General features: G+C 46.3%; 1 long non-coding RNA gene across 1 annotated transcript in view; it reads left to right on the top strand.

Annotated features, from left to right (window-relative positions):
* The first annotated feature begins 496 nt into the window (after window positions 1-496).
* Window positions 497-27625, top strand: part of LOC130360844 (uncharacterized) — a 42097-nt gene continuing 14968 nt past the window's right edge. The window contains exon 1 of the long non-coding RNA XR_008890827.1: window positions 497-602. This is a non-coding gene — a long non-coding RNA (uncharacterized LOC130360844). The remainder of the gene's footprint in view (window positions 603-27625) is intronic.

Here is a 27625-nt window from a genome sequence, read left to right as displayed (position 1 = left end):
TATAGCAAACCCCTGGTGAATACTCGGTCACTGTCTCTTTAACCTGTTAAGGACACAAGGCGTATCCATACGCCCTGCATCCCGAGTCCTTAAGGACGCAGGGCGTATGAATACGCCCGTAGGAATTCCGGTCTCCGCCACTTGCCGGTTGGGGACTGGATCAGGATGCCTGCTGAAATTATTCAGCAGGCACGCCGGCACATCGCCGAGGGGGGTCCTGAGACCCCCCCATGTCGGTGATCGGAGAAAAACGCATGTCAATTCAGACATGCGATTTTCTCCAATTCCGGGCTGATCGGGTCTCTGGTGACCCGATCGCCCGGAAAATAGGGATGATCGGAGTTGTCAGTGACAGCCCCGATCAGCCTAAAGGGATAGGAGTGAGGTCGCAGTGCTGCGATCTCCTCCTATCCCCTGCCATTAGTCAGAACTGAGTTCTGACCAATGGCAGCGCAGGACAGGGGGTTGCCATGGAAACCCCCCGTTCTGCCCACTCCTGGATGTCGGGCAGAATGGGGGGAGAAGATGGAGTCCTGTACCTGAGGAGAAGATGCGTGGGGCCCGGCGATCATCGCAGACACCCAGCGGAGATCACGGCTCAGGTAGGGAATCGTCAGTGGGGGGGGAGAAATGAAAGTTAAAGTAATGTGATCTTTACTGTGGAAACCACTAGGAAGGCTGGACTGCAACTCCCAGCATTCCCAGACAGCCAAAGGCTATCTGGGCATGCTGGGAGTTGTAGTTTTGCAACATCTGGAGGGTCACAGTTTGGTGACCACTGTTACAGTGGTGCCCAAACGGTAGCCCTCCAGATGTTGCCAAACTACAACTCTCAGCATGCCAAGACCAGCGAGGCATGCTGGTAGTTGTAGTTCTGTAACATCTGTCCCTTCAGATTTTGCAATTTTCATAAAATTTTTGAAAATTGCTGCTCTATTTTGAAGCCCTCTAATTTTTTCAAAAAGTAAAAATATGTCCATTTTATGATGCCAACATAAAGTGGACATATTGTATTTGTGAACAAAAATAAAATTTCTTTGGAATATCCATTTTTTCTTACAAGTAGAGAGCTTCAAAATTAGAAAAATGCTAAATTTTCCAGAAATTTTGGGATTTTTCACCAAGAAAGGATGCAAGTAATGCCGAAAATTTACCACCAAAATAAAGTAGAATATGTCACAAAAAAACAATATCAGAATGAGAATATTTGGTAAAAGTGTTTTAGAGTTATTAACGCTTAAAGTGACGGTGGTCAGAATTGCGAAAAAGGGCTCAGTCCTTAAGGTGAAAAAGGGCTCAGTCCTTAAGGGGTTAAGAGCAGCATATATCGACAGTGAAGAAAAATCTCTATAAATAAATCATATTATAACTATAATATGTTGAAATATGTATTATGTATTAAGGGGAACATAACATCCTATAGAATAAATTTGTTCTTTATGAACTATAATGAATAGTATGAAACGTTAAAACTAAAAAATGTCAACATTGATGTTTATTTATCCCTCTCTAACAAAAAATGAATAAAAGTTACATGAGTTAAAGGAGTATTCCAACCTCAGCTAAGGCTGCATTCACACCTCGTTTTTATGTTACGGGTGCCGGATACGGCTGGGGGAGGGACAAACCGGCTCTCCCGTACCCCAGCCGGACCAGCGCTGAAATCCATTTACTTTAATGAGCCAACCGGAGTCAAACGGTGACTCCGGTCGGCTCATTTTTGACCTGTATGCGGTTTCCTGACCGGACCTAAAGCCGTAGTATACTACGGTTTTAGGTCCAGTCACAAAACCGAATACGGGTCAAAAATTAGCCCAGCTGGCACCCGTAACATAAAAACGTGGTGTGAATGCAGCCCAACATAGTTAAACTTGTAGACCATGGCAAGTTTAATATTTCTGCATGTATATTCATTTAAAAAATGTGCCTCCTCCTGATATTCCTGCTCCTTTCCTCCCCTTGTTGTAACGTAGGCAACGACCTGTCAACAAAGGCAGGAAAGGAGCAGGAATATCAGGAGAAGAAGGCACATTTTCTACATGAATTTATTAGAAAAAATATTTTACTTGACATGTCCTACAAGTTTAACTTTGTTGGTTGAGATGGGAATACCTCTTTAAAGGTTATACCAAAAATGGCACTATTAAAAAACTAAAACTTGTAAACATGTAAAAACTTGTCAAGCCATTATACAGCTATGCCGATGGAAAAATAAAAAAGTAATAGCTCTTGAATTGCAGCAAGGAAATAAAAAACTACTTCCTTATGACCTAGAAAAGGTTAATAAATATACTCAGTCATAGGTCATCTATACTGGGCCAACACAAGCTCTTCTCCATTTGCTCCTTGCATCATGCTGAAAAGCAGTTGCCATATTTCTACACTTAAATTTTTAAAGTTATTTCTATCTCTCGATTTTACATAAGACACAAGGTGCAGTAATCTGCATTCAACACTGTTACGCCGAGGGCTCCGGGTCCCTGCTCCTCCCCGGAGCGCTCGCGGCGTTCCTCTCTCTGCAGCGCCCCGGTCAGACCCGCTGACCGGGAGCGCTGCAATGACATTGCCGGAGGGGATGCGATTCGCATAGCGGGACGCGCCCGCTCGCGAATCGCATCCCAAGTCCCTTACCTGTCCCGGCCCCCGGCTGTCATGTCCTGGCGCGCGCGGCTCCGCTCCTTAGGGCGCGCGCGCGCCAGCTCTCTAATATTTAAAGGGCCAGTGCACCAATGATTGGTGCCTGGCCCAATTAGCCTAATTAGCTTCCACCTGCTCCCTGGCTATATCACCTCACTTCCCCTGCACTTCCTTGCCGGATCTTGTTGCCTTGTGCCAGTAAAAGCGTTTAGTGTTGTCCAAAGCCTGTGTTTCCAGATCTCCTGCTATCCATATTGACTACGAACCTTGCCGCCTGCCCCGACCTTCTGCTACGTCTGACCTTGCCTCTGCCTAGTCCTTCTGTCCCACGCCTTCTCAGCAGTCAGCGAGGTTGAGCCGTTGCCAGTGGATACCATCTGGTTGCTACCGCCGCAGCAAGACCATCCCGCTTTGCGGCGGGCTCTGGTGAATACCAGTAGCATCTTAGAACCGGTCCACCGGCACGGTCCACGCCAATCCCTCGCTGACACAGAGGATCCACTACCAGCTAGCCGAATCGTGACAGTAGATCCGGCCATGGATCCCGCTGAGGTGCCGCTGCCAAGTCTCGCTGACATACCCACGGTGGTCGCCCAGCAATCGCAGCAAATTGCCCAACAAGGACAGCAGCTGTCGCAGCTGACCGCCACGTTACAGCAACTTCTGCCACTGCTACAGCAGCAACCATCTCCTCCGCCAGCTCCTGCACCTCCTCCGCAGCGAGTGGCCGCTCCTAGCCTCTGCTTGTCCCTGCCGGACAAATTTGATGGGGACTCTAGACTCTGCCGTGGCTTTTTGTCTCAATGTTCCCTGCATATGGAGATGTTGTCGGACCAATTTCCTTCAGAACGGTCTAAGGTGGCGTTCGTAGTGAGTCTTCTATCTGGAAAGGCTTTGTCTTGGGCCACACCGCTATGGGACCCCAATGATCCTGCCACAGCCACAGTCCAGTCCTTCTTCGCTGAAGTCCGTAGTGTCTTCTAGGAACCAGCCCGAGCTTCTTCTGCCGAGACTGCCCTGCTGAACCTGGTCCAGGGTAATTCTTCAATAGGCGAGTACGCCATCCAATTTCGTACTCTCGCTTCCGAATTATCTTGGAATAACGAGGCTCTCTGTGCGACCTTTAAAAAAGGCCTATCCAGTAACATCAAGGATGTGCTGGCCGCACGAGAGATTCCTGCCAACCTGCATGAACTTATCCATTTGGCCACCCGCATTGACATGCGTTTTTCTGAGAGACACCAGGAGCTCCGCCAGGAAAAAGACCTTGATCTCTGGGCACCTCTCCCACAGTATCCTTTGCAATCTACGCCTGTGCCTCCCGCGGAGGAGGCTATGCAAGTGGATCGGTCTCGTCTGACCCAGAAAGAGAGGACTCGCCGTAGGGAAGAAAATCTTTGTCTGTACTGTGACAGTACCGAACATTTCGTGGTGGATTGCCCTATTCGTCCTCCACGTCTAGGAAACGCACGCACGCACCCAGCTCACGTGGGTGTGGCGTCTCTTGGTATGAAGTCTGCTTCTCCATGTCTCACGGTGCCCGTGCGGATTTCTCCTTCTGCCAACTCCTCCCTCTCAGCCGTGGCCTGCTTGGACTCTGGTGCCTCTGGAAATTTTATTCTGGACTCTTTGGTGAATAAGTTCTGCATCCCGGTGACCCGTCTCGTCAAGCCGCTCTACATTTCCTCGGTCAACGGAGTTAAATTGGATTGCACCGTGCGTTACCGCACAAAACCCCTCTTAATGTGCATTGGACCCCGTCACGAAAAGATTTAATTGTTCGTCCTTCCCAACTGCACCTCTGAAGTCCTCCTCAGTCTGCCATGGCTCCAGCATCATTCTCCCACCCTTGACTGGACCACCGGGGAGATCAAGAATTGGGGCTCTGCTTGCCACAAGAAATGCCTCACCTCTGCTCCCAGTCCCGTCTGTCGGGCCTCAGTGTCTCCTCCTGTGCCTGGTCTCCCCAAGGCCTATCAGGACTGTGCCATGCCTCCTCATAGCCCCCGTCCTGGTGACTCCCTGCCCCGTGCCAAGCTTCACCCTCTGCCCTCCCTCCCCATTCCCACTCCTGCTGTACTGCCTGCCTTTGAGGAAACCCTACAATCGCTCCCAGTGTCCTCGTCCCAGGTGAAGCAATTGCCGGACAAAAAAAGGGGGAGACCTAAGGGGGGGGGTACTGTTACACCGAGCGCTGTTACGCCTGCTCCTCCCCGGAGCGCTCGCGGCGTTCCTCTCTCTGCAGCGCCCCGGTCAGACCCGCTGACCGGGAGCGCTGCACTGACATTGCCGGCGGGGATGCGATTCGCATAGCGGGACGCGCCCGCTCGCGAATCGCATCCCAAGTCACTTACCTGTCCCGGCCCCCGGCTGTCATGTCCTGGCGCGCGCGGCTCCGCTCCTTAGGGCGCGCGCGCGCCAGCTCTCTAAGATTTAAAGGGCCAGTGCACCAATGATTGGTGCTTGGCCCAATTAGCCTAATTAGCTTCCACCTGCTCACTTGCCGGATCTTGTTGCCTTGTGCCAGTGAAAGCGTTTAGTGTTGTCCAAAGCCTGTGTTTCCAGATCTCCTGCTATCCATATTGACTACGAACCTTGGCGCCTGCCCCAACCTTCTGCTACGTCTGACCTTGCCTCTGCCTAGTCCTTCTGTCCCATGCCTTCTCAGCAGTCAGCGAGGTTGAGCCGTTGCCAGTGGATACGACCTGGTTGCTACCGCCGCAGCAAGACCATCCCGCTTTGCGGCGGGCTCTGGTGAATACCAGTAGCATCTTAGAACCGGTCCACCGGCACGGTCCATGCCAATCCCTCGCTGACACAGAGGATCCACTACCAGCTAGCCGAATCGTGACAAACACTATGTGGCACTTTTTTGTAAACTCTGAATACTGGCATGTACTGAAATCTTCTATAGTAACATGGATGAGCAGAGTTAGTGGTCAACAATCTCTTGGCAAAACGAAAGATTGGGAGAGCTTGGCGGTGCCCAATGGGAGACACAGATCTTAGGACACAAGAAATTGACGGAGCAGTTGCCGTTAAAGAAGGGCATCACATCGTCTTTTCCCTGACAGTTGACTTTTTTGACAGTGTCCACTTTGTTGTCATTCTCCTCCACCCTCCAAGTAGTTCCTGTAGAGAAGCTCTGCTCAATGGTCATGTTCACTGGTCAGTAGTTCTTGTGGGGCGGCTCTGCTCAACCATACATTTTGCTGGTTGGTAGTCTTTAATGGACAACAGCTTATGCCCTTGGGTGATATGGTGTCCCTCTAATGGTCATGCCCCAAAAAACAATTGCTTCCATGTATCTGTCAGCATCTAGTTGAAGACAGGAATAACAACAGAGTAAACAGTAAACTAATAAAAGGGAAGCTCTTCATAGAGACTAGACAGCTCGCTGTAGCACCATTATACAATCTTTCATTGCTCCATTTACTTCCTGTAAGGCAGTGGTTTCCAACCTTTTTCAGCTTGGGGAAGGGGAACCCCTCGGAGAGAAAAAAAGGGGGGGGGGGGGGGAGGGGATAAACAGCCGCAATGTACAACATCAATTTATCTGTGGGTATGTAGATTACAGTGCTGCCTTATACAGCAACTCACAAGTGATGTCTTCCAAAATCAGCGTTGTTCCCTTCTCTTCTCCGGATCATCATAACGATTTCTTCCAGCCACAATTTTTCACTGTTAAGCCTCCAAAACAAAACTATTAGGCTCCGCATTTTAGTGAGGTGTATGGAGCAGATATTGTAGCCCAGGGGCAGGTGTTGTTAACCCCTTCGTGTTTGTGACACTAAGGCGTGGTTTTAACCGAGAACCACCCGAACGGTAGCACCGCTAGTCCTAATTTAGGCAGGGCAAATAATAGTCCAAGGCCAGGATAGGGTTAACGGTAACTTTACTGTGGTAGACAGATGGTCCAGTCTTTTCAGCAAGGGCAGGATCCCAGAGAGGTGACCAGTAACACAGGGGACCTTGCAGCTTGCTGGGACTTGCAGTGACTTTCAAAGACTTTAGGACAGCCACGCTGACTTTAATAGACTTGACTGAAGATAGTGACAGCAGACAGAGATGACCTGACTTACTGACTTGTGGCTGTAATTTAGGCTTGAGGCCTCCAGATGTGCTGGACACTGGCTCTAAGACACTTTCCATACGTAGTTGATCGCTCCAAACCTCACTACCTCCGTTGTGCCCGGATGGTGGGGTAGTGTCTCCCCTCCTTCAATACAAGTAGAAAAGAGTTGTCTGGTACCAACAGCAGGCATAAGGATCCACTTTATTGAAGCATGGAGATAAAATACAAGTTGGGCACAGCAGCCTACGTGTTTTGGACAAGCATGTCCTTAGTCATGGCATAAAAAAGCAATAACATGTTCCTTCTTATACTGTATATCCAGTTATCCAGTCACATGATATTGCTGTCTAGAAAACGCTAAAAAATGAGACCTGGAATCTTGGAGCAGGACTTCCCATGTTTTTTCCAGGGAGTTAGTTCTAGAGTATCCAATGATATGTGTGCTGCTCTGTATATTACTGACTTGTATACTTAAAAAGATCAAAACTTAATAAAGTGTTAGGTCACATTTTTCCACTTTTTCTAATGTTAATACTTATCAAATAGTTATAATATAAATCTCATTATACATGATATTAAATACAGTGGTCCTTCAACATACGATGGTAATCCGTTCCAAATGGACCATCGTTTGTTGAAACCATCGTATGTTGAGGCATCCGTGCAATGTAAAGTATAGGACAGTGGTCTACAACCTGTGGACCTCAATATGTTGCAAAACTACAACACCCAGCATGCCCGGAAAGCCGTTGGCTGTCCGGGCATGCTGGGAGTTGTAGTTTTGCAACATCTGGAGGTCCGAAGGTTGTAGACCACTGTTAGAGGAAGTTGTACTCACCTGTCCCCGCCGCTCCGAACCGTCACCGCTGCCCTGGATGTCGCCTTCCATTGCTGTCACCGTGTCCCCGGGGTGTCCCCGACGCTCGGGCAAGACCTCTGCTTCCCCGGCATCCTCGCTCTCCATCGCCGCCATCACGTCGCTACGCACGCCGCTCCTATTGGATGACGGGACGGCGTGCGCAGCGACGTGATGACGACAATGGAGAGCGCCGACGATGAAGAGGATCCCGAAGAGGACGCGCCGGAGCCCCGAGGACAGGTAAATGATCGTCAGCGGACCACATGGGGCATCGTAAACGGCTATCCGGTGGCAGCTGGAACAGTCAGCGCTGCCGGATAGCCGTTTATGCGATGGCCCCGACATACAAAAGCATCATATGTTGATGCTGCCTTCAACATGCGATGGCCTCTGAGAGGCCATCCTATGTTGAAATGATCATATGTCGGGGCCATTGCAGGTCGGGGGGTCACTGTATATCATTTATATAAACATAAATATAAATATTTGAACAGACACATATTAACATGTATTTACCACATTTTTTTCTGTCCATAATAGGGTCCTTGCCCATGAATGTTTGTGTTAAATACATGTTAATATGTCTCTGTTCAAATATTTAATATCGTGTTCTGAGATTTATATTATAACTATTTGATAAGTATTAACATTAGAAAAGGTGGAAAAACGTGACCTATTGAACACTTTATTAAGTTTTGATCTCTATTAGTATACAAGTCAGTAATATACACTGTAGAGCAGCACACATATCATTGGATACTCTATAACTAACTCTCTGGAAAAAACATGGGAAGTCCTGCTCCAAGATTCCGGGTCTCATTTTTTAACTTTTTCTAGACAGCAATATCATGTGACTGGATAAATGGATATATAAGAAGGAACATGTTACTGCTTTTTTATTCCATGACTAAGGGCATGCTTGTCCAAAACGTGTAGGCTGCTGTGCCCAGCTTGTATTTATTAAATTTTTTCAAAATATTTTTTTTTTATTAACCTCTTAAGGACGCAGGGCGTATGGATACGCCCTGCATCCCGAGTCCTTAAGGACGCAGGGCGTATCCATACGCCCGTGGGAATTCCGGTCCCCACCGCTAGCCGGTTGGGGACCGGAGCCGGATGCCTGCTGAAATCGTTCAGCAGGCATCCCGGCATATCGCCCAGGGGGGGTCATTATGCCCCCCCATGTCGGCGATCGCCGCAGATCGCTGGACAATTCAGTCCAGCGATCTGCGGCGATTCCGGGTCAATCGGGTCTTCAGTGACCCGGTGACCCGGAATTACTGGCTGTTCGGGGCCGTCTCTGACGGCCCCGAACAGCCAGAGCCTGCAAGGGTGAGGTGGCACTGGATTACCGGCCGACCAATCAGGGCGCCTGCTGCGGGCGTCACTACCGCACCCGCTCCGCCCCTCTTCCGGAGGGCGTGAGCGGGAAGACGACCCCGGGTGCTGGGGACCCCAATCCCCGGCGACCATGTTGGGATCGGGGCCCCAGGAGCGACGGCGGCGGCGAGGGACAGCCTGCGATGGAGCAGCAGCAGAGGTGAGTTACAGCCTCCTGCTGTTGCTTAGCAACAGCTCCCAGCATGCAAAAAGGGCATGCTGGGAGCTGTAGTTATGCAACAGCAGGAGGCAGATCACCACAACTCCCAGCATTCCCTTATGGGCATGCTGGGACTTATGGTTTTGCAACAGCTGGAGGCACATTTTTTCTATGGAAAAGTGTACCTTCAGCTGTTGTGTAACTACAACTCCCAGCTTGCACAAACAGCTAAAGTGCATGCTGGGAGTTGTAGTGGTGCATCTGCTGGTTGCATAACTACAACTCCCAGCATGCCCGTTGGCTGTTGGTGACTGCTGAGAGTTGTAGTTTTGCAACAGCTGAAGGCACACTGGTTGTGAAACTTAGAGGTTTTTTTTAACCTAACTCAGTGTTTCACGACCGGTGTGCCTCCAGCTGTTGCAAACTACAACTCCCAGCAGTCACCTTACACCATGCACCGTACATGCTGGGAGTTGTAGTTTTGCAACAGCTGGAGGCACACTGGTTTTGAAACACTGAGTAAGGTCACAAACTCCGTGATACATAACCAGTGTGCCTACAGCTGTTGCAAAACTAAAACTCTCAGCATGTACAGTCTGTCAGCGCATGCTGGGAGTTGTAGTTTTGCAACAGCTGGATGTCCCCCCCAATGTGAATGTACAGGGTACACTCACATGGGCGGAGGCTTACAGTAAGTATCGGGCTGCAAGTTTGAGCTGCAGCAAATTTTCTGCAACAGCTCAAACTGCCAGCGAGAAACTACTGTGAACCCCCCGCCCGTGCGACTGTACCCTAAAAACACTACACTACACTAACACAAAAAATAAAATAAAAAGTAAAAAACACTACATATACACATACCCCTACACAGCCCCCCTCCCCTCCCCAATAAAAATGAAAAACGTCTGGTACGCCACGGTTTCCAAAACGGAGCCTCCAGCTGTTGCAAAACAACAACTCCCAGTAATGTCGGACAGCCGTTGACTGTGCAGGCATGCTGGGAGTTTTGAAACAGCTGGAGGCACCCTGTTTGGGAATCACTGGCGTAGAATACCCCTATGTCCACCCCTATGCAATCCCTAATTTTGGCCTCAAATGCGCATGGCGCTCTCACTTTGGAGCCCTGTCGTATTTCAAGGCAACAGTTAAGGGTCACATATGGGGTATCGCCGTACTCGGGAGAAATTGGGCTTCAAATTTTGGGGGGTATTTTCTGCTTTTACCCTTTTTAAAAATGTAAAGTTTTTGGGAAAAGAAGCATTTTAGGTAAACTTATTTTTATTTTTTTTACATATGCAATAGTCGTGAAACGCCTGTGGGGTATTAAGGTTCACTTAACCCCTTGTTACATTCCCCGAGGGGTCTAGTTTCCAAAATGGTATGCCATGGGGTTTTTTTTTGCGGTCCTGGCACCATAGGGGCTTCCTAAATGCGGCATGCCCCCAGAGCAAAATTTGCTTTCAAAAAGCCAAATGTGACTCCTTCTCTTCTGAGACCTGTAGTGCGCCAACAGAGCACTTTTCACCCCCATATGGGGTGTTTTCTGAATCGGGAGTAATTGGGCTTCAAATTTTGGGGGGTATTTTCTGCTATTACCCTTTTTAAAAATTTAAAACTTTAGGGAAACCAAGCATTTTAGGTAAAACATTTTTTTTTTTTTACATATGCAAAAGTCGTGAATCACCTGTGGGGTATTAAGGTTCACATTACCCCTTGTTACGTTCCCCGAGGGGTCTAGTTTCCAAAATGGTATGCCATGTGGGGTTTTTTGCTGTTCTGGCACCATAGGGGCTTCCTAAAGGTGACATGCCCCCCAAAAACCATTTGACGCTCCTTCCCTTCTGAGCCCTCTACTGCGCCCGCCGAACACTTTACATAGACATATTAATTTATTTATCAATGATATAGAGGATGGTATTAACAGCTCTGTTTCTATCTTTGCAGATGACACCAAGCTTTGTAGCACGGTACAGTCTATAGAGGATGTGCATAAGTTACAAGATGACTTGGATAGACTAAGTGTCTGGGCATCCACTTGGCAAATGAGGTTCAATGTGGATAAATGTAAAGTTATGCATCTGGGTACTAATAACCTGCATGCATCGTATGTCTTAGGGGGGATTAAACTGGCAGAGTCACTGGTAGAGAAGGATCTGGGTGTACTTGTAGATCACAGACTACAGAATAGCATGCAATGTCAGGCTGCTGCTTCCAAAGCCGGCAGGATATTGTCATGTATAAAAAGAGGCATGGACTCAAGGGACAGGGACATAATACTCCCCCTTTATAAAGCATTGGTACGGCCTCACCTGGAATATGCTGTTCAGTTTTGGGCACCAGTCCATAAAAGGGACACTGCGGAGTTGGAAAGGGTGCAGAGACGCGCGACTAAACTAATATGGGGCATGGAACATCTTAGCTATGAGGAGCGATTAAAGGAGTTACAATTGTTTAGTCTTGAGAAGAGACGTTTAAGGGGGGATATGATAAACGTATATAAGTATATTAATGGCCCATACAAAAAATATGGAGAAAAACTGTTCCAGGTTAAACCCCCCCAAAGGACGAGGGGGCACTCCCTCCGTCTGGAGAAGAAAAAGTTTAGTCTCAAGGGGCGACACGCCTTCTTTACCGTGAGGACTGTGAATTTATGGAACGGTCTACCTCAGGAACTGGTCACAGTAGGAACAATTAACAGCTTTAAAACAGGATTAGATACATTTATGGAACAAAATAACATTAATGCTTATGAAGAAATATAAAATCCCATCCCTTCCCCAATATCGCGCCACACCCCTACCCCTTAATTCCCTGGTTGAACTTGATGGACATATGTCTTTTTTCGACCGTACTAACTATGTAACTATGTAACTATATGAGGTATGTGCTTACTCGAGAGAAATTGGGTTTCAAATACAAGTAAAAATTTTCTCCTTTTACCCCTTGCAAAAATTCAAAAATTGGGTCTACAAGAACATGCGAGTGTAAAAAATGAAGATTGTGAATTTTCTCCTTCACTTTGCTGCTATTCCTGTGAAACCCGTAAAGGGTTAAAACGCTTACTGAATGTCATTTTGAATACTTTGGGGGGTGCAGTTTTTATAATGGGGTCTTTTATGGGGTATTTCTAATATGAAGGCCCTTCAAATCCACTTCAAACCTGAACTGGTCCCTGAAAAAAAGCGAGTTTCAAAATTTTGTGAAAAATTGGAAAATTGCTGCGGAACTTTGAAGCCCTCTGGTGTCTTCCAAAAGTAAAAACTCATCAATTTTATGATGCAAATATAAAGTAGACATATTGTTTATGTGAATAAAAAAAAAATTATTTGGAATATCCATTTTCCTTACAAGCAGAGAGCTTCAAAGTTAGAAAAATGCAAAGAAAGGATGCAAGTTACCAAAAATTTTTACCACTACATTAAAGTAGAATATGTCACGAAAAAACAATCTCGGAATCAGAATGATAACTTAAACCATTCCAGAGTTATTGATGTTTAAAGTGACAGTGGTCAGATTTGCAAAAAATGGCCGAGTCCTTAAGGTGAAAAAGGGCTCAGTCCTTAAGGGGTTAAAGATATGTCAACATAAACATAGAGCCAATACGGATGAAGACTTAAGGCAGTAGAACAGGCGCACATGTGCCAAGGAACTCTTGCAACAAAAAAAGAAAAAATGGGGGTCAATTAAAGAGTAACAAATGACACGCCCAGCTTGTATTTTATCTCCATGCTTCAATAAAGTGGATCCTTTTACCTGCCGTTGGTACCAGACAACTCTTTTCTACTAGCTCTGAGGCGTCTGGACTGGACTTGACCTCAGCAGAAAGTGTGGTGGAAGAGCAAAAAAGATTGATTGAAGCTCCTCCCCTTCATTTTAAAGGGGGGCTGTGCAAGGAGCACATAGGCTAGCTGTGGCTCATCTGGTCACCTGGTGCTCTCTGGGTAACAAAACATGTGACTTTAACATGTGACAACCATTATCATGTGACTAATAACCATGTGACCATATCAACGGTCCTTTACATTCAATGTACAACGAATTACATTATGGGGGAACACTGCAGATGAGCCCTGAGAGCCTCCAGATTCCCCTTTTAGTGAAGTGAAGAGGAATACAGGGGTGTATAGGTGTAGAGGAGTGTGTAGAGGAGTGTACATGGGTGACAGATGGTTGTAGAAGAGTGTACATGAGTGACAGGGGGGCGTACAGGTGTAAAGGGGTAACAGATGGTTGTAGAAGAGTGTACATGGGTGACAGGGGGGTGTAGGGGTAACTGAGGGGTGTCCATGGGTGTAGAAGAGTGTACATGGGTGACAAGGAGGCGTAGGGGGTTACAGAGGGGTGTACATGGGTAACAGGGGTGTTGGGGGTGTAGAGGAGTGTACATGAGTGACAGAGGGGTGTTGAGGGGTGTACATGGGTGAAAGATGGGTGTAGAAGAGTGCACAAAAGGTGACTGGGGCATAGGGGGAGAAAGAGGGGTGGACAGGTATGACAAGGAGGTAACAGAGGGGTGGACAGGGGTGACAAAGGGACAGGGGGTGAATAGTGGGGGTTGGACATTAGTTGGTGATGGGGGTAGACTGGGGGGTGGTCAGAGGGATGGTGAACCTGGGTGACATTGGCAGACAAGGTGGACATGGATGACAGTAAAGTGGACAAGGGTGAAAGGGGATAACAGAGGAGTGAAAAAGGAGGATGGACAGGGTTGACAGAGGGAAGAGGGTGCAGTATCTTAATTAAGCTGAGCTGTTTTTCAATGTCCATCTGCAAGGGGCCGGGAAGATGGTCCTGGGGTAGGAGGATGGTCCTGGGGCCGGGAGAATGGATGGTGCGGTGCACCATCCCCACTGCATATATCCCCTTCCTGGCCTGCGTGCCTGTGACTCACTCACGGAGCCACAAGGGGACACTGTGTGTGCAGAGTGCACATACGCGCAATACGCATGCAGGCTGCTCATCCCCCCTGCACTGTTATGATTCACAAGCATGCAGGCTGGGGCGGGAGATTTAACTCCTTAATGAAACAGGATGTATATTTACATCCTGCGCCAGCTCCCGCGATATTATGCGGGGTCAAGCGGTGGCCCTGCCTCATATCGGATTGGACCCGCGGCTAATACTGGACATCATCGATCGCGGAGATATTATATATTAACCCTTCAGATGCAGTGATCAAAGTTGACTGAAAGCTTCCCGGATGCTCAGTCTGGCGGCGTCCTGAACAGCTTGCAGGACACGAGGAGGGTCCCTACCTGCCTCCTGTGTGTCCATTTGCTGAATGACTGCTCCGTGCCTGAGATCCAGGCAGGAGCAGTCGAGCGGCGATAACACTGATCAATGCCATGTTAATGCATGGCAGTGATCAGTGTAGGAAATCAGTGTGTGCAATGTTATAGCCCCCAATGGGGGCTATAACATTGCAAAAAAAAAGTGAAAAAAAGTGTTAATAAATGTGGTTTAACCTCTTCCCTAATAAAAGTCAGAATCCTCCCTCTTTTCCCATAAAAAAACTATGTAAATAAAAATAAATATAAACATATGTGGAATCGCCGCATGCATAAATGTCCAAACTATAAACTAAATTAATTAAACCATACACAAAAAAAAATTCCAAAGTCCAAAATAGCATATTTATGATCACTTTTTATACAATTAAAAAATGTATATAAAGCGATTAAAAAGTCAGATCAAAACAAAAATGGTACCGATAAAAACTTCAGATCACGGCGCAAAAAATTAGTCCTCATACCAGCCCTTATACGGAAAAATAAAAAAGTTATAGGGGTCAGAAGAGGACATTTTTAAACATATACATTTTACTGCATGTAGTTATGATTTTTTCCAGAAGTACGACAAAATCAAACCTATATAAGTAGGTCATCATTTTAACCGAATGGACCTACAGAATAATGATTAAGGTGTTAATTTTACTGAAAAATTTACTGCGTAGAAACGGAAGCCCCCAAAAGTTGCAAAATGGCATTTTTTTTCTTCTATTTTGTCGCACAGTGATTTTTTTTTCCATTTTGCCGTAGATTTTTGGGTAAAATGACTAATGTCACGGCAAAGTAGAATTGGTGGCGCAAAAAATAAGCCATAATATGGATTTTTAGGTGGAAAATTAAAAGGGTAATGATTTTTAAAAGGTAAGGAGGAAAAAACGAAAATGCTAAAACTGAAAAATAGTCCTTAAGGGGGTTAAAAAAATTATAATAATTCCCGCAGCGTCATGGTCATGGCAGGGCCTGAGGGGATCCTGGTTGGGAATCATTGCTGTAAGCAAAGGGACACATAATGAATGTTCATACACATACACAAGCCCAAACACACACACACACGTATATACTCACATATGGAAATGCACTTGAAGAAGTTGAGAGTGACAAAAGCCAGTTCCTTTTAATGCACAACAGAGTAAAACCCGCTGAGTGGAGCGACCACAAATATGATAAGTATTTGAGCTATTCAACAACTTCAGACTGGTCAACAAGTTGGACGAGCGCAGCAGTGCCTTCCCTGGAACTGCATTTCCAAGCGAGCAGCAGCAGCAGCAGCTGGCGATTTTTTACATTTTTTTTCGCCCCATGTATTACTTTGCAGGCATTTTTTAAAGGGAACTTTGAAGTGGCCATAAACCAGTTCTGTCACTATAAGCAAATAACTGCATAAAAAGAAAAAAAAATTTCTTGTAAGCAAAGGAGAATGAATGTGACTGAAAGATGAAGCTACAGCATCTGCCAGTTTCTGCACACTCTGAAGGGGATGAGACATTTTAAAGGGGCACTCTACAGTGTTCTGGCTGCATTCTGAGCATTTAGTTCCGAATGCTGTGCGGGCGCTGCCCCTCATGACATCAGGCCATGGCCCCTCAATGCAAGTCTATGGGAGGGGGCGTGACGGCCGTCACGCCCCCTACCATAGACTTGCATTGAGGGGGTGTGGCCTGATGTCAAGAGGGGGGTATTGCTAAATGTAATGCAGCCGGAACACTAGCCAGTGGAGTACCCCTTTAAGGCCAGATATATTAATGCGTGTTTTTACCAGCATGTTTTATTTGTCAGTTCCTCTGCAGTTCTATACTTCTAAATCTAAGTATAAGGCCATGTTTACACAATGAAAATTTTAGTTTTAAGGTTCGCATCTTTATATGGGCACTGTCTGAATCAAAAACATTTTATATGTATTTTGTACATATTGGCAAAACATTAACCTTTCTATAATTCATAAAAAATATATAATCATGGATCGCCATACCTTGGAGAGCATAATGCTGTCCAGCTGCAGCATCAACTTTGTCCCAGCTGAGGCACTGGCTTGGACAAAGTCCAGTAAGTGAGGGTGGGACTGGCACTCCTCTGTGCTCACTCCTGTCCTGTCTATCAGACTGCAGCATGAAAACAGAGAGAAGGGGGTAGGAGAGTAGCCTGCAGTAATTGGATGAAGAGAACCAGCACTGGTGAGGGCGGGCTCAGTGCTAGGCTCAGACACCCCCCCTCCTGAGCAGTGGATGTCAGAATGAGTGAACAGCAAACCAGAGGGATTTGTGAGCCAAATACAGAAGCTAGAGAGAGAAAAAAAGAATCTGCATGACCTTGTGAGTAACATATATTTTTTTCTCTGATATGACAGGTACGCTTTAACACCTTTAAAGGGAATCTGTCATCAGTATCACCAGCACTAACCTGTTGGTACAGGCATGTAGTGTGGGTGACACTGATGATAATGACACTTACCTATTCCCGATCCGTGGCCCTGTTCCCCCGTTAGGTTACTTATTCGAGGCTTGGTGCACAGACGGAGCTTCAGGAGCACGCTGATATCACTGCTGCTGCTTATTCAATAGGCCTGACTGTGACCAAGCTTGAGGAAGCAGCAGTGGTGAAGTCAGCGTGTTCTTGGAGCTCCGCCCGTGCACCGAGCCTGCTGCTGGAATAAGGAGGACAACAGCCTAGTGGGGCAACAGATCAGGGATAGGTAAGTATAGTTATGATCAGTGTCACCTGCACTACACGCCTGTACCAACAGGTAAGTGCAGCTGACACTGATTACACTGATGTCAAATTGGACAAAAAATGTACGTCTTGGTACCCTGGTACTTACATTTACATCCTGAGTGGATCTGCGCTCACTTAATAGATTGTGAGTGATGGCTGCTAACAGCACAGTCACAGTCAGTGACTGACATCGGTGGTCCCACCGATCTCCATCATGAACCTCTAAGTGCTGTGATCAATAGCGATCAGAGCACTTAAGAGCTGCAATGCCTGTCTTCTGCCCGATCATGACCCCCTACATATATGCGCGGGGTACTATCGGTTTAAATGCCCGCTGGAGGTCTCTGCCTTCTGCAGATCCCGGGTCCAATCTGCTGATAGAGTCTGTTGAGGCAGACTCTATCAGTAGATTGCTGATAACACTGAGTAATGCAGTTCACATAAAAGTCCCCTATGAGGGACTTAAAATGTGTACACAAAAAAATGATATATTAAAATCTTTTTCTGGTGCCTTGTTATCCATCCTCCGCAATAAGCATTTTAGTCACTATTGATTATGTTTTTTGGTTTCACTTTTACTATCCAGTGGTGCTAGGGTTAAACCAGTGTTTCATGTAAGGTGCTTTTCCCTCTTGCGGCAGCCTTGGAGTTAATGACTTTGTTCATTGCCCGTTCTCTGCCTCACCTGTGGAACACCATTTAAATACCTGTGTAGATCCCTTGTTGCACCATTCTGACGAAGGGTCACATGACCTGAAACGCCTAATCGCTGTTTCTCCTCTGCAGGGTATGTTCTACTTGTCTTTGTTTCTGAAAAGTGTTATCCAATAAACCTGAAGTTTTATGCACTGGATTGCTACATGCTTGTTTATACATATAAATTCCCCCCCCCCCCTTTCCTATTTTTTTTTTAATAAAAAACAAATAAATACAAATTTTTGGTATCACTGCATGCGGAAATGTGCAAACTAATATAATGTTTATGATCCAGTATGGCAAATGGCGTAAATGTAGAAAAGTACTAAATACCAATATTGACGATTTTTGGTTACGTCATGAACATTTTTATACAAAGTGATCAAAAAGTCTAAACAAAAATTTTACCAATAGAAACTACATATCAGTGTAAAAAAAAGATCCCCCAACAGCCCTGTATACGGGAAAATTAAACAGTTCTAGAGAACAAATGAGGCAATTTTAAACATGCTGAAATGTCAAATTCTTCACTATTGTAAGGGGACGTAAGGCTACATGTCCAAGATGCAGCCAAAAAGCAAAAAGGGTTGGAGCACAACAGACTCCACCGGGTCACAACTGTGTCCCAACGGATCCCATTGACCTGAATAGTGTCTGTTGGAAATATGGCAGTGTACCGGAGTTTAGCGGAGAAAAATTATTTTCTCTTCTAAAATCTAATGTGAAAGAGGCCTTACCTGAAAATATAAGCATTTGTTATGGAATTGTCATTATCACTACCCAGTTTTACAGGTAAAAAGCTTGTGCAGCCGTCAATTAAACTGCAACAGCATGTCCATGCAGTCATGGCTGCGTCTCACCCACATGGTCACAGCTACGTGAGACTATTCACTAATGGGCACTTAAACCAAGCTCCAACTAAAGATAGAAAACCCTCTGGTGTAATAACATCCAACGCCTGTCATGGGTGCCCTTTATAGTATATACCATGCTTCCTCTTTATTAAATTTAAGGAAATAGAAAGAAGGGTTGGCAGATATAGCAAAAGGCTGACGTGCAAGAACAGTATAAGAGCCCTTGTTTCTATAGGTCATCATAAGTCTTATATCTCTATAACATCTTCCCACAATTGTGAGCCATTCAATTCTTTATTCTAGATAGATAAAGACATGATAGATAGATAGATAGATGAATAGATGTAAAGATGGATAGATAGATGGAAAGATGAATAGATAGATTCTTGAAAGAGAACCGCACTCCTATGCCAAAATCGTGTGCAAGCTGGTCCAACCCAGGCAGGGTCCCCACAACATACAAAAAATGCAGCAGCACTCCGTGGTAGAATAAAAACAAGTGAGGCTAGGCTTTATTCATCAAGTGGTATACACGACCTTTCGACCGTGAGAGACTGTCGAAACTTCGTCTATACCACTTGATGAATAAAGCCTAGCCTCACTTTTTTTCATTCTACCATGGAGTGCTGCTGCATTTTTTGTAGATAGATAGATACAAGCAGGGGGTCAAGTCCTGCAGGAACGCGTGGGAACTGAGTTCCTGCACTTTATCCACAGCAGGAACACTGTTCCCATTAGCAGAAATCCTGCAGGACCAGCTCTTGGGTGGAAATCATGGGTGAGTTCCCGCACTTTTTTTTCCAGGACTTGACCCCTGGATACAAGTCCAAAGAAAAGCAGCACTCAGTCTTATTATGTGTCTGGTGCAGGCTGCAGAGTCTTGGTCAGCGGCTCCTTAGTAGCAAAAACAAAAACAAAACAAAAAAAACACAAAAAGACGTCCGTTTGAGATGAATTAGTGCGTGGCTTTATTCATCAGTATAAGCTACGGTTCGTCTGACTCACACAGTCATTATCAAGCCCTAGGTAGAGAGATAAAAGATAGATAAATAGATGAAGGACATAAATAAATTACAAAGATTTGATATAAATAATAAACAGATAGATAGATAGATAGATAGATAGCAGATATACTTGAAAAAGGTTGCAAGGGCAACCGAAACGTTGCATCCTGTTTACTTGATGGAATAAAGTTATTCACCTTATTTCACCATATGGAGTGCTGCATGTGATTTTCCTTGGACTGTGTTATTCAGGCCCTGACTAGTGTTGAGCGCGAATATTTGAAATGGAAATTTTTACCGCGAATATCGGCACTTTGCGATTTTGCGAATATTTAGAATATAGCGATATATATTTGTATATATATATATATTTGTATTGTATTTGTATATATATTACGAATATTTGTGTTTTTTCCTTTCTTTACAGTACACCTTAGAGCAATGATGTATACTGTTTAAAAAAAAAAAAAAAAAAAAGTGATCATCCCTCTTTGCTTCCAGCTTGTGGTCCAAAGAAGGCTCCAATATTATTCACTGTATGAGTCGGTATGGAGCACAAATATTTTGTGCATGCGAATATGCAAATATTCGCGAATATCGGCACTTCCAGAGGACACTGATCCCTCTCTTCTTTTAGGTGAAAGATATAATCGCGCATGCGCACTATGCAAATTACATTGAGAATTTTTGCATGGAAAAAAAGGGAACGAACATAGCGGGTATGTGAATTTCGCGAACATAGGATGAATATTCGTCCATATATTCGCAAAATATTGCAAATTCGAATATGGCCCCTTCCGCTCATCACTAGTTCTGACCCGGGCTCTCCACCTGCAGGCACCCTTGCATTTTTCCATGGCAATGCTGCTTTCTTTCCTGTGTGTAGCTAGATCGATCAGGATGATAAACAAAAAAAATTATAATTGTTAAAAAGATATGACTGAGATGATAGCTAGATAGATAGAAAAGAAAGGGAGAGATAGACAGACACATTTTTATCTACCTTGGATAAATGGAGCAAATATCAAACCACGTACCATCTAACAGTTATGGCACCTGTATATTCCCTTAGATAACTCAGCTCTATGGACTTGGTATATCTTTCAATGTGTTTGTTATATAGCTTCCACCTGCTGTTAAATTGTTTGACTGTTACTAGTTATTGTTACGAGTAGCGCTGTGGCAAGACGCACTGGATGAGAGCGCACTCCTGCCCTCTCCTCCGATGCTGGCTCTGCTGTGGTTCACATCGCGGGACGCGCCCGCATGCTGTCACTCACCTCCCTGCGTCTCTGTCCCCTCCACTGTCCCTGGCTGCCGGCTCATGCTTCCCCGCCTCTTATGGTGCGCGCGCCGGCTTCTTGTGATTTAAAGGGCCAGCGCACCATTGATTGGTGCTTGTCTGATCCTGACCTTATTTAACCCCGCACTTCCTCTTGACCCTGCCAGATTTTTGTGCTCACCAGCTTAACAGAAAGCGTTCCCATTGTGTATTGTCTTACTGTGTACCTGACCACTTGCTCTGTGACCTAACCTTGCTCCTGCGCTGCCTGCTCTCTGACCTTCTAGCTATGTTCCTGACTACGCTCCTGTGCCGCCTGCTCTGACCTCTTGCCTGTCCAGACTTCGAGTTTGCCTCATCCTCCCTGTGCCACGCATCACCTTGGCAGCCTGTGTGGACGAGTTGTATCGGGGTAGCGACCTGGGTGCGATCTGCCACAGCAAGTCCATCCTGCTTTGCGGCAGGCTCTCTTGAAAACCTTAGACTCCACTTCCTGATATGGCCCACGCCATCATCTACACAGGCTCAGCGGATCCACTTCACCACTGCCGTTACAGTTATGTCTCACTGGTGTAATATGACTGATTCTACTTTTATGGACACCATGTATGCAAATGGTACTTTTTGTTTGTATACACTTTGTAATACTGCACATGACATGTGTATTGATTTTGTTATATTTTGATAATATTTTCAATAAAATACTTTGAAGTGTAAATACAGCAGGGTCAAAAGTAACCCCATGTGCCAGCAAAAAAGTACTCAGATGTCTATACTGTAACTTCTCCTTAGACTTCTAAAGGCCAGACATACAATAAGAGTGTCCTTTTGTCATTCACTTAGCTGCTTTATGTTTTGATATCTTTCTTAACAGTACTGAATAGTCTAGTCTATGCTTTTCAGCACAAGAGGATACCAGCCTTTTTTTTTTTTATAAAATCCAATGGCAGACACATACAGATGTATAGGATTACAGATACATATGTCTGCGGTATACCTTTGTTTAAATGTATATAAGGTGATGATATAAACCGTTCTATAGACAATCATATAATGTGTATCACCAGCTTTAGTGGCTCTTTGTGTCAAACTAGTTTATCAGAAAGAAAAATGGAACAGCTAGTTATGTATAGTTCCAACTATAACTATCATGGGTCTGGAGCTGTAAACAGGTGATGTAAGAAGACCTCCTGAAAATTCTTAAATATACATCAAATGTATAATACATTATTATCATCATTATTACTACTACCCTGTACAGATTAGATTCTGTATAACCTCTTAATACCATTTTATTAAAATAAGTATAGCCTAATACTGATCTTTAACATTAAAGACAATATTTAAAGAGGTTGTCACATGAAGACCTGCCCTATGCCACAAATCATTGCTGAAATGGCTCAGTAAGGCTTCTTTCACACTGACGTTGGGAAACAACGGGTCCCGACAGATCCCATTTACTATTATGGGTTCTGTCGGACGCCGTTGATTTTTGACAGGAGGAAAAAACGTTACATGATGTATTTTTTTCTCCCGCTATTCTATTTGGGCTCCCCGATGGACGACACACTGCCGTGTCACAATGGCAGTGTGAAAGAAGCCTAAGATTGTTTCTGTTGTGGTAGATAGACCTGGCCTTTCCATGCATTACATGGATATGCTACACCATATGGGCAAAAGTATTAGGCCTATCTTTTAATCATGGAATTCAGGTGTACCCTTCAGTCTCATTGCCAGAGGTGTATAAAATCCAACACTTACCATTGCACTCTTCCTTTACAAACACTTGTGAAAGAATGGGCTATTCTGAAGAGTTCGCTGAATTCCAGTATGTTACTATAATAGGAGCCACCAGTCTTTGAGTTAGAAACCACATATAGTTACAGAGCTGGGTGCCATAGTTCCGAACCTCATCTGTCATTAACATGCTTTGCCTCGCCAAAACCTTCACGGCATGGGTTTCCATGGCCAAGCAGCTGCATGCAAGCCTGACATCACCATACTGTACAATGTAAAGATGGAGCGGTGTAAAGCCTCCGCGTCTGGACTCTGGAGCAGTGGAAATGTGTTCTGTGGAGTGACGGTAAACACTTCATGATCTGGGAGTCTGATCTTGGTTTGGTGATTGACAGAAAAATCATTACCAGCCTGACTGCATTGGGCCAATTGTAAAGTTTGGTAGAAGAGGGATAATGCTATCTGGTTGTTCTGGTTACTGGAAATGTTTATGTTTCAGCATACCAAGACATTATGGACAATTGTATGCTTCATATAAGGTAACTGTCACGATGCCGGCTGGCAGGTAGTGGATCCTCTGTGCCAGAGAGGGATTGGCGTGGACCGTGCTAGAGGATCGGTTCTAAGTCACTACTGGTTTTCACCAGAGCCCGCCGCAAAGCGGGATGGTCTTGCTGCGGCGGTAGTGACCAGGTCGTATCCCCTAGCAACGGCTCAACCTCTCTGGCTGCTGAAGATAGGCGCGGTACAAGGGAGTAGACAGAAGCAAGGTCGGACGTAGCAGAAGGTCGGGGCAGGCAGCAAGGATCGTAGTCAGGGGCAACGGCAGGAGGTCTGGAACACAGGCTAGGAACACACAAGGAAACGCTTTCACTGGCACGATGGCAACAAGATCCGGCGAGGGAGTGAAGGGGAAGTGAGGTGATATAGGGAAGTGCACAGGTGTAAACACTAATTGGAACCACTGCGCCAATCAGCGGCGCAGTGGCCCTTTAAATCGCAAAGACCCGGCGCGCGCGCGCCCTAGGGAGCGGGGCCGCGCGCGCCGGGACAGAACTGACGGAGAGCGAGTCAGGTACGGGAGCCGGGGTGCGCATCGCGAGCGGGCGCTACCCGCATCGCGAATCGCACCCCGGCCGGAGGCGGTATCGCAGCGCCCCGGGTCCGTGGAACCGACCGGAGCGCTGCAGTGAGGGGAGTGTAGCGAGCGCTCCGGGGAGGAGCGGGGACCCGGAGCGCTCGGCGTAACAGTACCCCCCCCCTTGGGTCTCCCCCTCTTCTTGGAGCCTGAGAACCTGAGGAGCAGACTTTTGTCTAGGATGTTGTCCTCAGGTTCCCAGGATCTCTCTTCAGGACCACAACCCTCCCAGTCCACTAAAAAAAAAATTTTCCCTCTGACCTTTTTAGAGGCTAAGATCTCTTTGACAGAGAAGATGTCCGAGGAGCCGGAAACAGGAGTGGGAGGAACAGATTTGGGAGAAAAATGGTTGAGGATGAGTGGTTTAAGAAGAGAGACGTGAAAGGCATTAGGGATACGAAGAGAAGGAGGAAGAAGAAGTTTGTAAGAGACAGGATTAATTTGACACAAAACTTTGAAAGGTCCAAGATAGCGTGGTCCCAACTTGTAGCTAGGGACACGGAAGCGGACATATTTAGCGGAGAGCCATACCTTGTCTCCAGGGGAAAAAACGGGAGGGGCTCTTCTTTTCTTATCTGCGAATTTCTTCATGCGTGATGAAGCCTGTAAGAGAGAATTTTGGGTCTCTCTCCATATGATGGAAAGGTCACGAGAAATTTCATCCACAGCGGGTAGACCAGAGGGCAAGGGGGTAGGGAGGGGGGGAAGAGGGTGACGGCCGTACACCACGAAAAATGGGGATTTGGAGGAAGATTCAGAGACTCTGAAGTTATACGAGAATTCGGCCCATGGAAGGAGATCTGCCCAGTCATCCTGGCGGGAGGAAACAAAATGTCGCAAATAATCACCCAAGATCTGGTTAATTCTTTCTACTTGTCCATTGGACTGGGGATGATATGCAGAAGAAAAATTTAATTTAATCTTGAGTTGTTTACAGAGAGCCCTCCAGAATTTAGACACGAATTGGACACCTCTATCCGAGACGATCTGCGTAGGCAACCCGTGAAGACGAAAAATGTGTACAAAAAATTGTTTAGCCAACTGAGGCGCTGAAGGAAGACCAGGAAGAGGGATGAAATGTGCCATTTTGGAGAATCGATCAACGACCACCCAAATAACAGTGTTGCCACGGGAAGGGGGTAAATCAGTAATAAAATCCATACCAATCAGAGACCAAGGCTGTTCGGGGACAGGTAGGGGATGAAGAAAACCAGCGGGCTTCTGGCGAGGAGTCTTATCCCGGGCACAGATAGTGCAGGCTCGGACAAAGTCCACAACATCCGTCTCCAGAGTCGGCCACCAATAGAAGCGGGAGATGAGTTGCAGAGATTTCTTGATGCCCACATGACCTGCGAGATGGGAGGAGTGACCCCATTTGAGGATTCCGAGGCGTTGGCGTGGAGAAACAAAGGTCTTTCCTGGAGGAGTTTGCCTGATGGAGGCTGGAGAAGTGGAAATCAGGCAGTCAGGAGGAATGATGTGTTGAGGAGAGAGTTCAATTTCAGAAGCATCTGAGGAACGAGAGAGAGCATCGGCCCTAATGTTCTTATCAGCAGGCCGAAAGTGAATTTCAAAATTAAATCGGGCAAAGAACAGAGACCACCTGGCCTGACGAGGATTCAGCCGTTGGGCAGACTGGAGGTAGGAGAGGTTCTTGTGATCGGTGTAAATAATAACTGGAAATCTTGATCCCTCCAGCAGATGCCTCCATTCCTCAAGTGCTAATTTAATGGCTAGAAGCTCTCGATCCCCGATGGAGTAGTTCCTCTCCGCCGGAGAGAAGGTCCTAGAAAAAAAACCACAAGTAACAGCATGCCCGGAAGAGTTTTTCTGTAGAAGAACAGCTCCAGCTCCCACTGAGGAGGCATCAACCTCCAGTAGGAAGGGTTTGGATGGGTCAGGTCTGGAGAGCACGGGAGCCGAAGAAAAGGCAGACTTGAGTCGTTTAAAGGCGTCTTCCGCTTGAGGAGGCCAAGACTTGGGATCGGCATTTTTTTTGGTTAAAGCCACAATAGGAGCCACAATGGTAGAAAAATGTGGAATAAATTGCCTGTAATAATTGGCGAACCCCAAAAAACGTTGGATGGCACGGAGTCCGGAGGGGCGTGGCCAATCTAAGACGGCAGAGAGTTTATCTGGGTCCATTTGTAGTCCCTGGCCAGAGACCAAATATCCTAGAAAAGGAAGAGATTGGCATTCAAACAGGCATTTCTCAATTTTAGCATAGAGTTGATTGTCACGAAGTCTCTGAAGAACCATACGGACATGCTGGCGGTGTTCTTCTAGATTGGCCGAAAAAATTAGGATATCATCCAGATATACAACAACACAGGAGTATAACAGATCACGAAAAATTTCATTAACAAAGTCTTGGAAGACAGCAGGGGCGTTGCACAGGCCAAAGGGCATGACCAGATACTCAAAGTGTCCATCTCTGGTGTTAAATGCTGTTTTCCACTCATCCCCCTCTCTGATGCGGATGAGGTTATAGGCGCCTCTTAAGTCCAATTTAGTAAAGATGTGGGCACCTTGGAGGCGATCAAAGAGTTCAGAGATGAGGGGTAAGGGGTAGCGGTTCTTAACCGTGATTTTATTAAGACCGCGGTAGTCAATGCAAGGACGTAGGGAGCCATCTTTTTTGGACACAAAGAAAAATCCGGCTCCGGCAGGAGAGGAGGATTTACGGATAAAGCCCTTTTTTAGATTCTCCTGGACGTATTCAGACATGGCAAGAGTCTCTGGGGCAGAGAGAGGATAAATTCTGCCCCGGGGTGGAGTAGTGCCCGGGAGGAGGTCGATAGGACAATCATAAGGCCTGTGAGGAGGTAGAGTCTCCGCTTGTTTTTTGCAGAAAACATCCGCGAAGTCCATATAGGCCTTAGGGAGACCGGTTACTGGAGGAACCACAGAGTCACGGCAAGGGTTACTGGGAACCGGTTTTAGACAGTCCTTGGAACAAGAGGGCCCCCAACTCTTGATCTCCCCAGTGGACCAATCCAGGGTTGGGGAATGAAGTTGAAGCCAGGGAAGTCCAAGGAGAATTTCCGAGGTGCAATTGGGGAGGACCAAAAGTTCAATCCTCTCGTGATGAGATCCGATGCTCATTAGAAGGGGCTCCGTGCGGAAACGTATGGTACAGTCCAATCTTTCATTGTTTATACAATTGATGTAAAGGGGTCTGGCGAGACTGGTCACTGGGATGTTGAACCTGTTGACGAGAGAGGCCAAAATAAAATTTCCTGCAGATCCAGAGTCCAAGAAGGCCACAGAAGAGAAGGGGAAGGCAGAGGCAGACATCCGCACAGGCACAGTAAGACGTGGAGAAGCAGAGTAGACATCAAGGATTGTCTCATCTTTGTGCGGAGTCAGCGTACGTCTTTCCAGGCGGGGAGGGCGGATAGGACAATCCCTCAGGAAGTGTTCGGTACTAGCACAGTACAGGCAGAGATTCTCCATGCGGCGTCGTGTCCTCTCTTGAGGTGTCAGGCGAGACCGGTCGACCTGCATAGCCTCCACGGCGGGAGGCACAGGAACAGGTTGCAGGGGACCAGAGGAGAGAGGAGCCGGGGAGAAGAAACGCCTCGTGCGAACAGAGTCCATATCCTGGCGGAGCTCCTGATGCCTTTCGGAAAAACGCATGTCAATGCGAGTGGCTAGGTGAATGAGTTCATGTAGATTAGCAGGGATTTCTCGTGCGGCCAGAACATCTTTAATGTTGCTGGATAGGCCTTTTTTAAAGGTCGCGCAGAGTGCCTCATTATTCCAGGATAACTCTGAAGCAAGAGTACGGAATTGTACGGCATACT

This window comes from Hyla sarda, chromosome 3 (assembly GCF_029499605.1).
Source record: "Hyla sarda isolate aHylSar1 chromosome 3, aHylSar1.hap1, whole genome shotgun sequence".
NCBI classification, from domain to species: Eukaryota; Metazoa; Chordata; class Amphibia; order Anura; family Hylidae; genus Hyla; species Hyla sarda.
This window is presented reverse-complemented; position numbering and strand designations above follow the sequence as displayed.